This window comes from Onychostruthus taczanowskii, unplaced genomic scaffold (genome assembly GCF_017590055.1).
Source record: "Onychostruthus taczanowskii isolate IOZ18803 unplaced genomic scaffold, ASM1759005v1 scaffold65, whole genome shotgun sequence".
NCBI classification, from domain to species: domain Eukaryota; kingdom Metazoa; phylum Chordata; class Aves; order Passeriformes; family Passeridae; genus Onychostruthus; species Onychostruthus taczanowskii.
Window position 1 is genome coordinate 4,570,518 of NW_024504233.1, and position 9,994 is coordinate 4,580,511.

Consider the following 9,994-nt stretch of genomic DNA (forward strand, 5'->3'; position numbering starts at 1 on the left):
CTTTCAGCTGGAGCTGGGACCTGTGGGAGTGCATGGGATCATTCCTGTCTAAGGAGAGGGCTGGGGGCCTGTGCCAGCAGGGGAAAAGCTGGGAAGCTGGAGGTGAGGCTGTCATAAGGACAAAAGAATATGAATTGTCCAAGCATAAGCTGGAAACTGCATGGAGGCTTCCAAGAAGTAATGAAGTTCTTAGAAGATTTCCTGGGAGGAGGAGGAGGGAACTTGGTGCATTAAGAAAGGGATTACATAGTAATGATAAAGAAACACTGACTGTAACCACTGGAGAGTGAATTTGGTGGACAGGGGGGTCCATTTCCAGATTAATATCCTCTTAACTTCCTTCTATCGTTGCAGGAGCACAGCTATGGAAGTGGAGTGTAACTGAGGAGGAGCAGAGCTTCATTAATTCTGTGAAATGGGTGGGTTGTTAAGCCAAGTGAAAGTGTTATCATGCCTCTAACCTCCATCCTGGATAAATCAGCTGTTGTAATTGGAAACAGCACCACACTCAATGTGGTTTGCATGTTAATGTGTGAAAATTCAGGGCAATTAAACCAAGTAATAAATTTAGTATTTCACTTTAAAATTGACAGTGTTTCTGTAATACCTTTTAATTCAACATTTCAGGCTGCTTTACCATCCAAACTGTCTTAAATATTGCAAAGGTCAGAATGTAAACTGTATTTTATCTGGCTGGGTGTATGGGGAGTGCAGAAAAGTGGGTGATTTCTCCCAGGTCACTCCAGGACAGCTGTATAAGGGTGAGCCACAGAACCCTGTAACACTGCATTTTCAGGTGGAGACACCCTGTGGAAGTTGCATGCAGGGAATGGAGGACATTGGACGTGCATGCAGTTGGTGAGGGCCTGCTGGGGAGCCTCTTGGGATGTTTGTGGCTCATCAGCTGGGCAGAAAATGGTTTTCTTTATCTGCCCTGTGGTTAGAGTCAAGCAGACAGGTTAACTCAGCCAATTTGTTCCAATCCCTCTCTCCCCAGTCTCTGTTTTTCCTTTGACTGTTCTGTGCCTGCCTTTTGTTTCCACTCTGGTCAGAGAGGACACTTTAATTTCACATGAAAGAGCAGATTGATGTGTGATGCCAGGGATTTGCCCAGCATTGCTGGCATACTCAGCCCCATTTTGGCTGCCAGTATGTATTTGGAAATTAAAGCATTTTAAAAAAAAGGGAGAGACTATTGCTCATAAAGCTGAGCTTTATGTGGCTCTTCTGCGTGTTCAGAGTACTGTCTAGACGTCATCTAAATAATCTCGTGATCTTTCCAGGGAATGGAAATGTAAACAGAGTTATCTCTTTCCCTGACATTGAAGTAAACTGCTCAAGGCCAGCAGTGGGAAAGACTCTGCTTCCCTTCCCACTGCCTTCCTTCTGAATTCCTGGATACAGATCCCTCTCTTCTGGTTTGGGAGAGATGAGAAAGGAAGTTATGCCTGGGGAGAAGGCAGGAGGCAACAGCTCAGAGATGAGAGTTACCCGTGGGTCTGTGTATGAGATTAAACATTTTAATGCACTCTGTTAATTCATGCCAAGCAAGCCTCATTTTGATGCCTTTTTTAATCAGGAAGTGAGTTGTAAAGAAATCCCTTTCCCTTTCCCCATTCCCTGGAAGAGTTGAGGAAATGAGTAGATGTGGCATTTCATGATATGGTTTAGTGGGCACTGTAGGATTTGAAGGATGGACTTGATGCCCTTGGAGGTCTTTTCCAACCTCTGTGATTCTGTGAAACCAAGGCATTATTTTTCAATATTACTGCAACTGCTGTATCCCACACTATTGATAGGATTTTTCCTACCAGCAAACTTTGAGAAGGCTGTGCTTACTGACTTTTCTTGTTTGCCCCACAGTTTAACGTCTGTCCATGAGGAGGGTCCTGAGCCTGCCTTGGAAGTCACACTGCATCATTTCTGCTCCTAGGGCACTGACTAATCAGCTCCTGCACCAGGGAACAGTGGAAATCCTGCCTTTGGCACCATGATTTTTGTGCCAGAAAGATTTATCCAAAGGTGATCACAGGTCAGGCAATTTTTTTTTATTTCTCTCCTTCACTTTACAAAGAATAGCAGGTGGGCAGAACTACTCTTACATGAAGATGTTCCCTTTATAATACTCTTGAAAACAAAATTATTTTTGAGGCAGGATATACCAAAGTATTTTTAATTATGAATGGAGTAGATTTCTCTCCTTGTTAAAATGGAGATTTCTGATACTTATCTTGGTAAAAACCATTTCAAATAAATTCAGTAATGGGCCACAGTGTGGTAAGTGTGTGCCACCTGCTGAGAGCACAACTCAAGTAGCTTGGCTAGTAAAAAAGCATTTTTTTTTTCAGCCTATGCATTTGGTATAGAATCAGCTGTTGAGTTCACCTAGGCATGAATTTTCAGGTGAATTTTGACTGGAGGTCCTGAAGCAGGAAGCTCACCAAACATTCCAGACAGCCCCATTGCCATGGGCTGCTTTTGGCCCTTTCCCTTTTGTGTGCCCCAGCCAGGACTCTTGCTGATCCTGGCTTGTCTATAAGCCTTGGGAGGTGTTGGTGTTGGTTCAGTGCTATGGTTTCTCCATGATGTTCTCTGAAAGGTTTGTACAGGTTTTTTTTTTTCATTTTCTCTTGGCTTATTTGCCTTTTCCTCTTTCAGAGATGTTCACTTTTTCCCTCCTACTAAAGCTGAACTACTAGTCCAATACAGGATATATTGAAGCCTTCCTGCTGCTTGGATAGAGCCCATCTCATTTTTCTTTGAGAAAGATTAAAAATTAATTTTAATTATTCAAAAAGTCACTGGATTGCCTCTCTTTAAAATCACACCACTCTCTCTCTGCTTCTGTTCCTCCCCCCATGACTTTCTTTTCAAAGCTCAATAAATTCCTTTCCTTGTTCTGGGTGTTTTCATCCTCCTGTAAAATTCACTAATGAGTTCTTTTGTGTAAATATTAGCCTGATCTTTCAAGCAATAAGTGGAAACAGAAAAAAATTGACAAAGCCAGAGTTCAGGGTTCTGTATTTCATATGAAATGAAACAGCATCCTCTTTAAAGCAAGGTTTTTCTGCAGCTGCTTTGTCATTCCTTTAGGTGTTGCCTGTGAGCTCTTCAAAACCCCAGCCCTTGCATTATGCTGTTGGCAGAGGTGGGTCACTCCAGAGGGAGGTTTAATGTCATAAAAAATGAAGTAATGGCTCATTTTTAACCATTTAAACCACCTCAAAGCCTTAGTGGATGCTGGTCATTTGGGCAGGGAAATTTCCAGCTCTTCTGCTGCCTTGTGTCCCTCCCTTCACAGCACCCAGGGTAAATATGTTGCCCACTCATGAGGATTTTAAACTGTAAGATTTGATGAAGTAATCCTTTCCTTACCAGATGGATACTCTAACAGGGTCCTGTTATACAGATGGCACGCTGCTGTCATAACTACAGAATTTCTAGTCACAGCAAGAATTAAAGCAAGATTTTTAAAAGGTGGGTCCTTCCAAAAGCCTCCAAAAGGGCCTCACATTCAGCATATCAGCCATTCTCTCAAGACCAGTGCCTGGCACTTGATCAGTTTTATAATAAAACAATAACCATGGAACCCACTTTTCCTTTAGGAAGTTTTTTAAAAAAGAAATTACTTATTTTCATCCCTAGAAAGCACATTTTTCCTGTGTGAGGTAGGGGAACTGGAGTTCCTCCTAAATAGAAACATGATCTGTGTGTTTGATGTTCTGGTGTAAATGTTTGAGAAGGGGAGGCTTTCCAGTGCCTGAGGGGAACCTACAGGAACGATGGAGAGGGACTTTGGACAAGGGCCTGGAGGGACAGGACAAGGGGGAATGGCTGCAGGCTGCCAGAGGCAGGGTTAGATGGGATATTGGAAGGAAATTTTTCCCTCCCTTCTCTGGCACAGGTTGCCCAGAGAAGCTGTGGCTACCCAGAGCTTGCAGAATCCAGTCACTCTGGGCCTCCAACAATTATCAAAGCAAATGACAAAACATTTCATGTGGCCTTGAATTGCGTTAGAGTTTACAACGACACAAAATAACACAACTCAGAACCCCACTTGAGAGCAGCATAAACAAGCTTGCAGAGTTTCTCAGTGTGATTTTCCCCAAAAGATAGACACAATAGGAGACAGTGGTGTTTGTTTTCCAGTAGTTTTTTACACAGTTGTTGAATATTTCATTCCCTTCTTCCCTGGGTATGCCATGGAGGAGCAGTTCCCAGAGAGAGTTCAGTTCCTGTTTGGCCTCTGTTTCATTAATATTTGTGTACACAAACACACTGACACGCCAGACAATGCTCTCCCTGCAGAGCACTCACACACATCCCTGCTGCCAGAGCATTGTTTTCTACATGGCAGGAAACTATTCCAGAAGTTACTTTGCAGTTATCTGGCAAGAACTGAAGAATTATAGATTCCTCTGCTTCCAACCTCATCCTTAGGTGGAGTCAGGGAGATATTTCTGCCCTGTTAAATTGGACAAATTCATCACTAGGCATGGGGATGGAGGAGGGGGGGGATTGGACTCTGGTGCAAATATTTTCTGTTAGGACTGAGGGCTGACCTCTTCCCATATGTTGGCATTCTCTCCTCTTACCACCTCCTCACCTTGGAAGAGCTGGAGGCACAGCAGCCAGGTTCCCCTCTGGCTTCCTCCCAGTGGTGGAAGGATAGTTTTCCATGGGCCAGTAAAGGGAATTAAAGGTCCTACCTTTTAGCAGAAGCTCTGGAGTCATTAAAGCAGGGGAAAGAAATGTCACTAAATTTTGAGTCTATCTCCCTACAAGACTAAGCTAAACTATTCAAATATCATCAGACCTCAGGCAAAATGACTCCAATAGAAGAGGGAGTCTGAAAGGAAGGAGAGGCACAAACAGAAACTGGAAAGAGGAAATGTCTCTAATGAGAAATGTCTCAATGGTTAATCCCCAACCATTTTGTGCTCAGTGTTTCTTGTCTCACATTTTAATGATTTGGCACAAGTGGGGAAAAAAAAATATGTGAGGCATGTTGATGCTCGCAGAAAGCAGAGCTGTGTCCTCTCTGTATACAGAGCTCATGATAGAGATATGAATGAGAAGTTTATCTCTTTCTGGAATGCAAAGGACTTAGTGAACTTTGGGAACCTTCCCAGTTATTTCTCTTCCTTAATACTCGTAATGCAGCTTTGAATATAGAAGTGCAGATAATCTGTATTAGCTGCTGGTGATGGGTTCTTTGTTTCCAAAATAATTTAAATTTCATTGAGCTTCTCTTTGTTTGATCAATAGCTATTTGCTACTTCACAACATTTCCCAATGTGCAACGTTTTTCAGTGGACAGAAAACGCTTTCCTGCTGGAAAGAGATACCAAGGAAATTTTGACCTTAGCAGCTTGAGTGATGTAGGCAGGCTGGGAAGGAACATCCCCAGGGATGGTCTGGGGAAATATTCTGCCTGCAGATGAGCAGAGATGGCAGGAGCACTTCTAAGGAAGCAAAGCAGGAGCAAAGCTGCTCCAGTACCGGAATAACATTAACATTTTCTGAAGAGCTGCAGGACTCTCCCTGTGCCCTCCACATCCACAGCCATCCCAAAGTTTTTCTGACTGTTGAGGCAGGTGCCTGTAAAAGAGGAGGAGTGGGCTGAGGAGCAGGGAATTGGATGCACAGGTTCTGTTTTAACAATGAACTGCAAATTGTGACTCCTGCAAGCCCTTTGGCTGCATTTTCTGTTCAGGATCTTTATGGAAAAAATTAGGTCCCTCAATGAAAAACATTCCATCATAGATGAAAGTTCTGAAAAGAGAGAGACAATGGAGACTGTTTTCATGTAAAAGTATCATCTGAAAGCAGGGAGACAATAAATTAAATGACCAGTGCACCTTAATCTGGGCCAATTAACAAGCCTATCTTCTACTTAATGAAGTGCCTATTGTACGTTATTTTCATTATTATTTTCCACGTTTGCAAGGTAATTGAAACACCTCTGCTGGTAAATAACACCTGAACCCATTCCCTAAGAATGGGTGAGTTGGGGCTTCTTGCCAGAAAGCAGCTTAACTCCAATGTAAGAACCCAAAACCACACAGCTCACAGAACATAGTGCTGTGTCTGGGGACCAGCAGAGTATGAACATCCTTGGGCCTGGACTTTTGGGCTGCTTGCAAAAAAGTCTGGATTTCCACAACATAATATCCACCAGGCAATATGAAGTGGGAAAACAAACTATGCTATCCAACAGGGAATAAATTAATCACAGCTAAAGTAGAGAAGTTGAAGGTGTTCCCAGAGAAAGTTGAGTTTGGCATTGGGCAAAAATATAGGAAAAAGGCCTGGGAGAAGGATTTTGCATAAATTACCTTTTTCTGTTCTGAGTATTGGAATGATCTAAGTAAAAAGGAAAAATTGTCATTGAATCCCAGAATAATTTAGACTGGAAAGCGCCTCTGGAGACCATCGAGGTCCAACCTCTTGTTCAAGAAAGATTTAGTTAGGTCTGGCTCTTACAGGCCTTGTCCAGTCTAAGTCTGATTATCTCAGTGTCCACACTCTGGACATTTTTGACAACCTTCATGGTGAAATAACAGTACAGAACTGGAATTAACTGGAATTGTCTGTCTCCCACTTGTGTCTGTGCCTCTTGCCTATAGCTGTGCATTTCCAAGAAAGTCTGGCTTGATCCTCCCTACACTTTTCCCTGAGGTGGTTGCAGGTCTCTCCTTTGTCCTCTCCAAACAAATCCAGTAGGTTCCACCTCTCCCCAGTGTCCTGGGTTCTGGGCAGGGGAAGGTGCTGCCTGGAGACTCAGTGCTGAGTCACTTCATTGGCCTTTGCTCAGATGTAGGACTGTAGACTTTGCTTTTGAGGTACCTTGAAAATGATAATTACATTTGAAGTGGCTTTGGCCATCTCCAGCACAGCAACTGGGTCACAAAGGAGTTAAGCATCTTGCCCTGGGGCAAGAGAACTGAGGCCAGGATGCAGAAATCCTGAATTTCAGCCTCTGTCCTAGGAAAATCATAGTGGTGACTGGTTTTTACAGTGTGGGTCAGTGTTTAAGTCTGTCCTCACCAAAAAGATAACTCTGTAAATCGGTAAAGTTAACAGTAAATCACATGCTAATGTTTTGCAAAGAAAATAATCTTCCTTAAGCAAAGTTGCAAAAGTACCTTAGTGAGTCCAGCATGTCCTCTGGCTGCAGCAGCTGGATGTTCCTGCCTTGGCACAGCAGGGATGTGTCCGTGCTTGGCCAGTGGGAAGATCTGCCAGGGTGTGTGATGAGCTTCTGCCACAAGGTGACAGACACAAAGATCAGAAGCTTTGTAGGTTTAACAGCCTCTCTGGGTATTGAAATGGGAGGAGTGAGCAGAGGAACAAAGGCAGCTCTGGTGGAATCATTAAGGTTGGATCTATGGGGTTACTCAGTGCTGGGGTTAGAGCACAGCACGTGGGTATGAGGAGCTGCTTTCAGATTTGTGAGATTTGGGTTGCATTGGGGAGATACCTGGTACTAAAGAGGGAAGTCCTATGGTTGTCTTTATCCACACAGAACAGCTGGTCCCAGTGGTGTTTATGGCAGGGCTCTTGCCAGGTTAACTCCTGCAATGGGAATCTTTAAGGTAGTTCCTGAAAAAAACAAGTTTTCTATTGAAATGGAGAATAAAAGCATTACTTTGGCAAAGCAGTTTTTATAACTATTGCTAACTGAGGTAAAATGTGCATTTCTTTTGGGGGACTATATGCATATATCTGTATATTGATTTATCTGTGTGTCTGTCACATTGAACCTCAGTTCTATCCCTGTTGCAAAATAGAGATTCTCAGTCTTTTAGAAGGAACTACATAACCTGTTTGGGGGAATCCCAAATATATGAATGTACTTTATGCTGCATTTCTGCATTTTCAACCAGCTAAAAATTAGCCTGAATGGGTCTGTTTTCTTTTCCTCTGCATTACTTGTTACTTTGCTGACACGTGTCAGAGTGTACCTGTGAGTTTGTATTCCTGTGTAGTCATTTGGAGATTACTTGCTGGCATCACTAATGGACAGTGATAGAACAGATATGTGTTTCCTTTAGCCAATATTTTAAGTGGCTGATTTTGTAATTTTTTTTCTTTTAATTTAAAATCTTTCATTATCACTTCACTCTCAAAGTGTGACTCAAGCAATTTGTATTTTGCTATGCCTCTAGCCTCTGGGGTGTTTATTATCCCCATTCCTTTTCTTTTCTGCTTCCAGCCAATATCATGGATTTTGGTCCTTTGATTAAATAAAGCCTGAGCCTTGTACATATCAAATCTCCTCACCTTATCAGTTCCTGATTTCAGTATGTGCTGTGAGAATGAACAAGATACTGAGCAAAATCCCTGTGTGCTTAGAATACCAAAGTGTCTTGTGCACAAAGCTGGTGGTGAAAGGAGAGGAACTGGTTGTGTGCAAACCTCTGCCTTGCTGCTGGTGCAAGGCAGGCTCTTGTGGAGCAAGGTTGGTCTTTGGTTTATTAAATATATACACCCAGTGTTGTGATAAGGCACGAAATGATGACACAGACACTGCTGCTCTCGAGGGGAACAAAAAAGAAGCACCTTTATTTTCTGACTCTAACATTTATAGTTTTCCAAAGGGGACAGTGGATTGGAGGGTGACAGTGCCACCTCTCCAATGCCACTGGACAGACCAAGGGTCCATCAATTCTCTCCACCTCCATGAAAGAATGCAAAACATAGGTTATTTACAGAACTGTGTGTGAGAAAGTTTGTTGAAAGAATGTAAACATCAGAAGGCTTAACAAAGTCTTACAAAATCAGGGCACCAACCCAGCACTCAGGAAAAGCACACCTTGCTTAGCACAGACACCCACCTGTCTGCTGGCACAAGCAGCTTGTGGCCACTTATGAACACTTCACCTGTTCATTTCTGTTCATAAATGGATTTTCATGGATTCCCTTTCTGCTTGCTAGTGAAGGAGTCATGGAACAGTCCTTGCTCTCTACAGCAAGTAGGTGAGAATTTGTGCATTTAGGAATCTGGGTTTAATGGAACTTCTGGGAAGAGCCTGATTCTTTGCAATGGTTATACTCATCACATAACAATGTAGAACAGTTGATTGGAAAGTTATGTAACAAGTAATGTAACAAGTTATGTAACAAGTAAAAATGTAACAAGTCTGGCTGTGACTCGGTTTTGCTGCTGACATCATGTTTTTGCATTGAATTTAAAATGAAAATACTATTTTCATATCCCTGTCTAGGCCTGCACTTCATTGAAGGTCAGTGAATACAAAGCTGACTTATAAGGATGAATATTTTGTACTGGAAACACTTAAAACTAGATAAACACAAGCATAAATCCAGACTAGTTTCTGTAAGGGGCTGAGTAACTGTTTCATGCATATCTTCTTATCAGAATATTCAGCATTACAGAAAGGTTTGTGCCTCTAAACGACACAAGAGATTTTCTATCAATTTTCTATTATTATAATAGTAGGGCAAGACTTTAAATATTAAATTGTAGTCTCAAAACTGCTCTTCATCAACATATTTGTATTGACTAAAAAATGGACATTCCAGCCTTTGACTTACCTGCTCAGGAAATCAAAGGCAGTGAGAGGAAATGAACATTCTCCATTGCCCTCTGCTGCAAGTGCCTTCAGGAGGAGCTGGAAGGACTGTCTCTGAGATGTGGCTGCATTTGGATCCCTTGATTTATCAGCTGGAGGTACACAGGAAACAAGTAAGTGATGGGTATGTTACAACTATTTTAAAATTGCTTTTTTTGCGTTTTTTTCTTTTCTGTTGGCCTGGCTTTTTTGGAAGCATATGAATGCTTTCAAGGTAGGAGGTCTTCACAGTCTGGACTCTTTTTTATTTATCAAAGTTTTTATTGTTATGTGATCAATTAAATCTGAGATGTGGAACCAGTTATAAAACATAAAGAGACTTGGTTAGTGTGTAAGTGTTTGCTCAGCCACTGCCAGGGGGTTTAAATAGAAGCAGATGATGGTGGGGGTTAGGA

At 42.2% G+C, this 9,994-nt stretch overlaps 1 long non-coding RNA gene across 1 annotated transcript; it reads left to right on the forward strand.

Annotated features, from left to right (window-relative positions):
- The first annotated feature begins 384 nt into the window (after window positions 1-384).
- LOC121344549 lies at window positions 385-9,685 on the forward strand. Its single transcript, XR_005953845.1, has 3 exons — window positions 385-419; window positions 1,864-2,032; window positions 9,550-9,685. It is a non-coding gene; the product is annotated as an uncharacterized LOC121344549 (long non-coding RNA).
- Window positions 9,686-9,994: the final 309 nt, after the last annotated feature.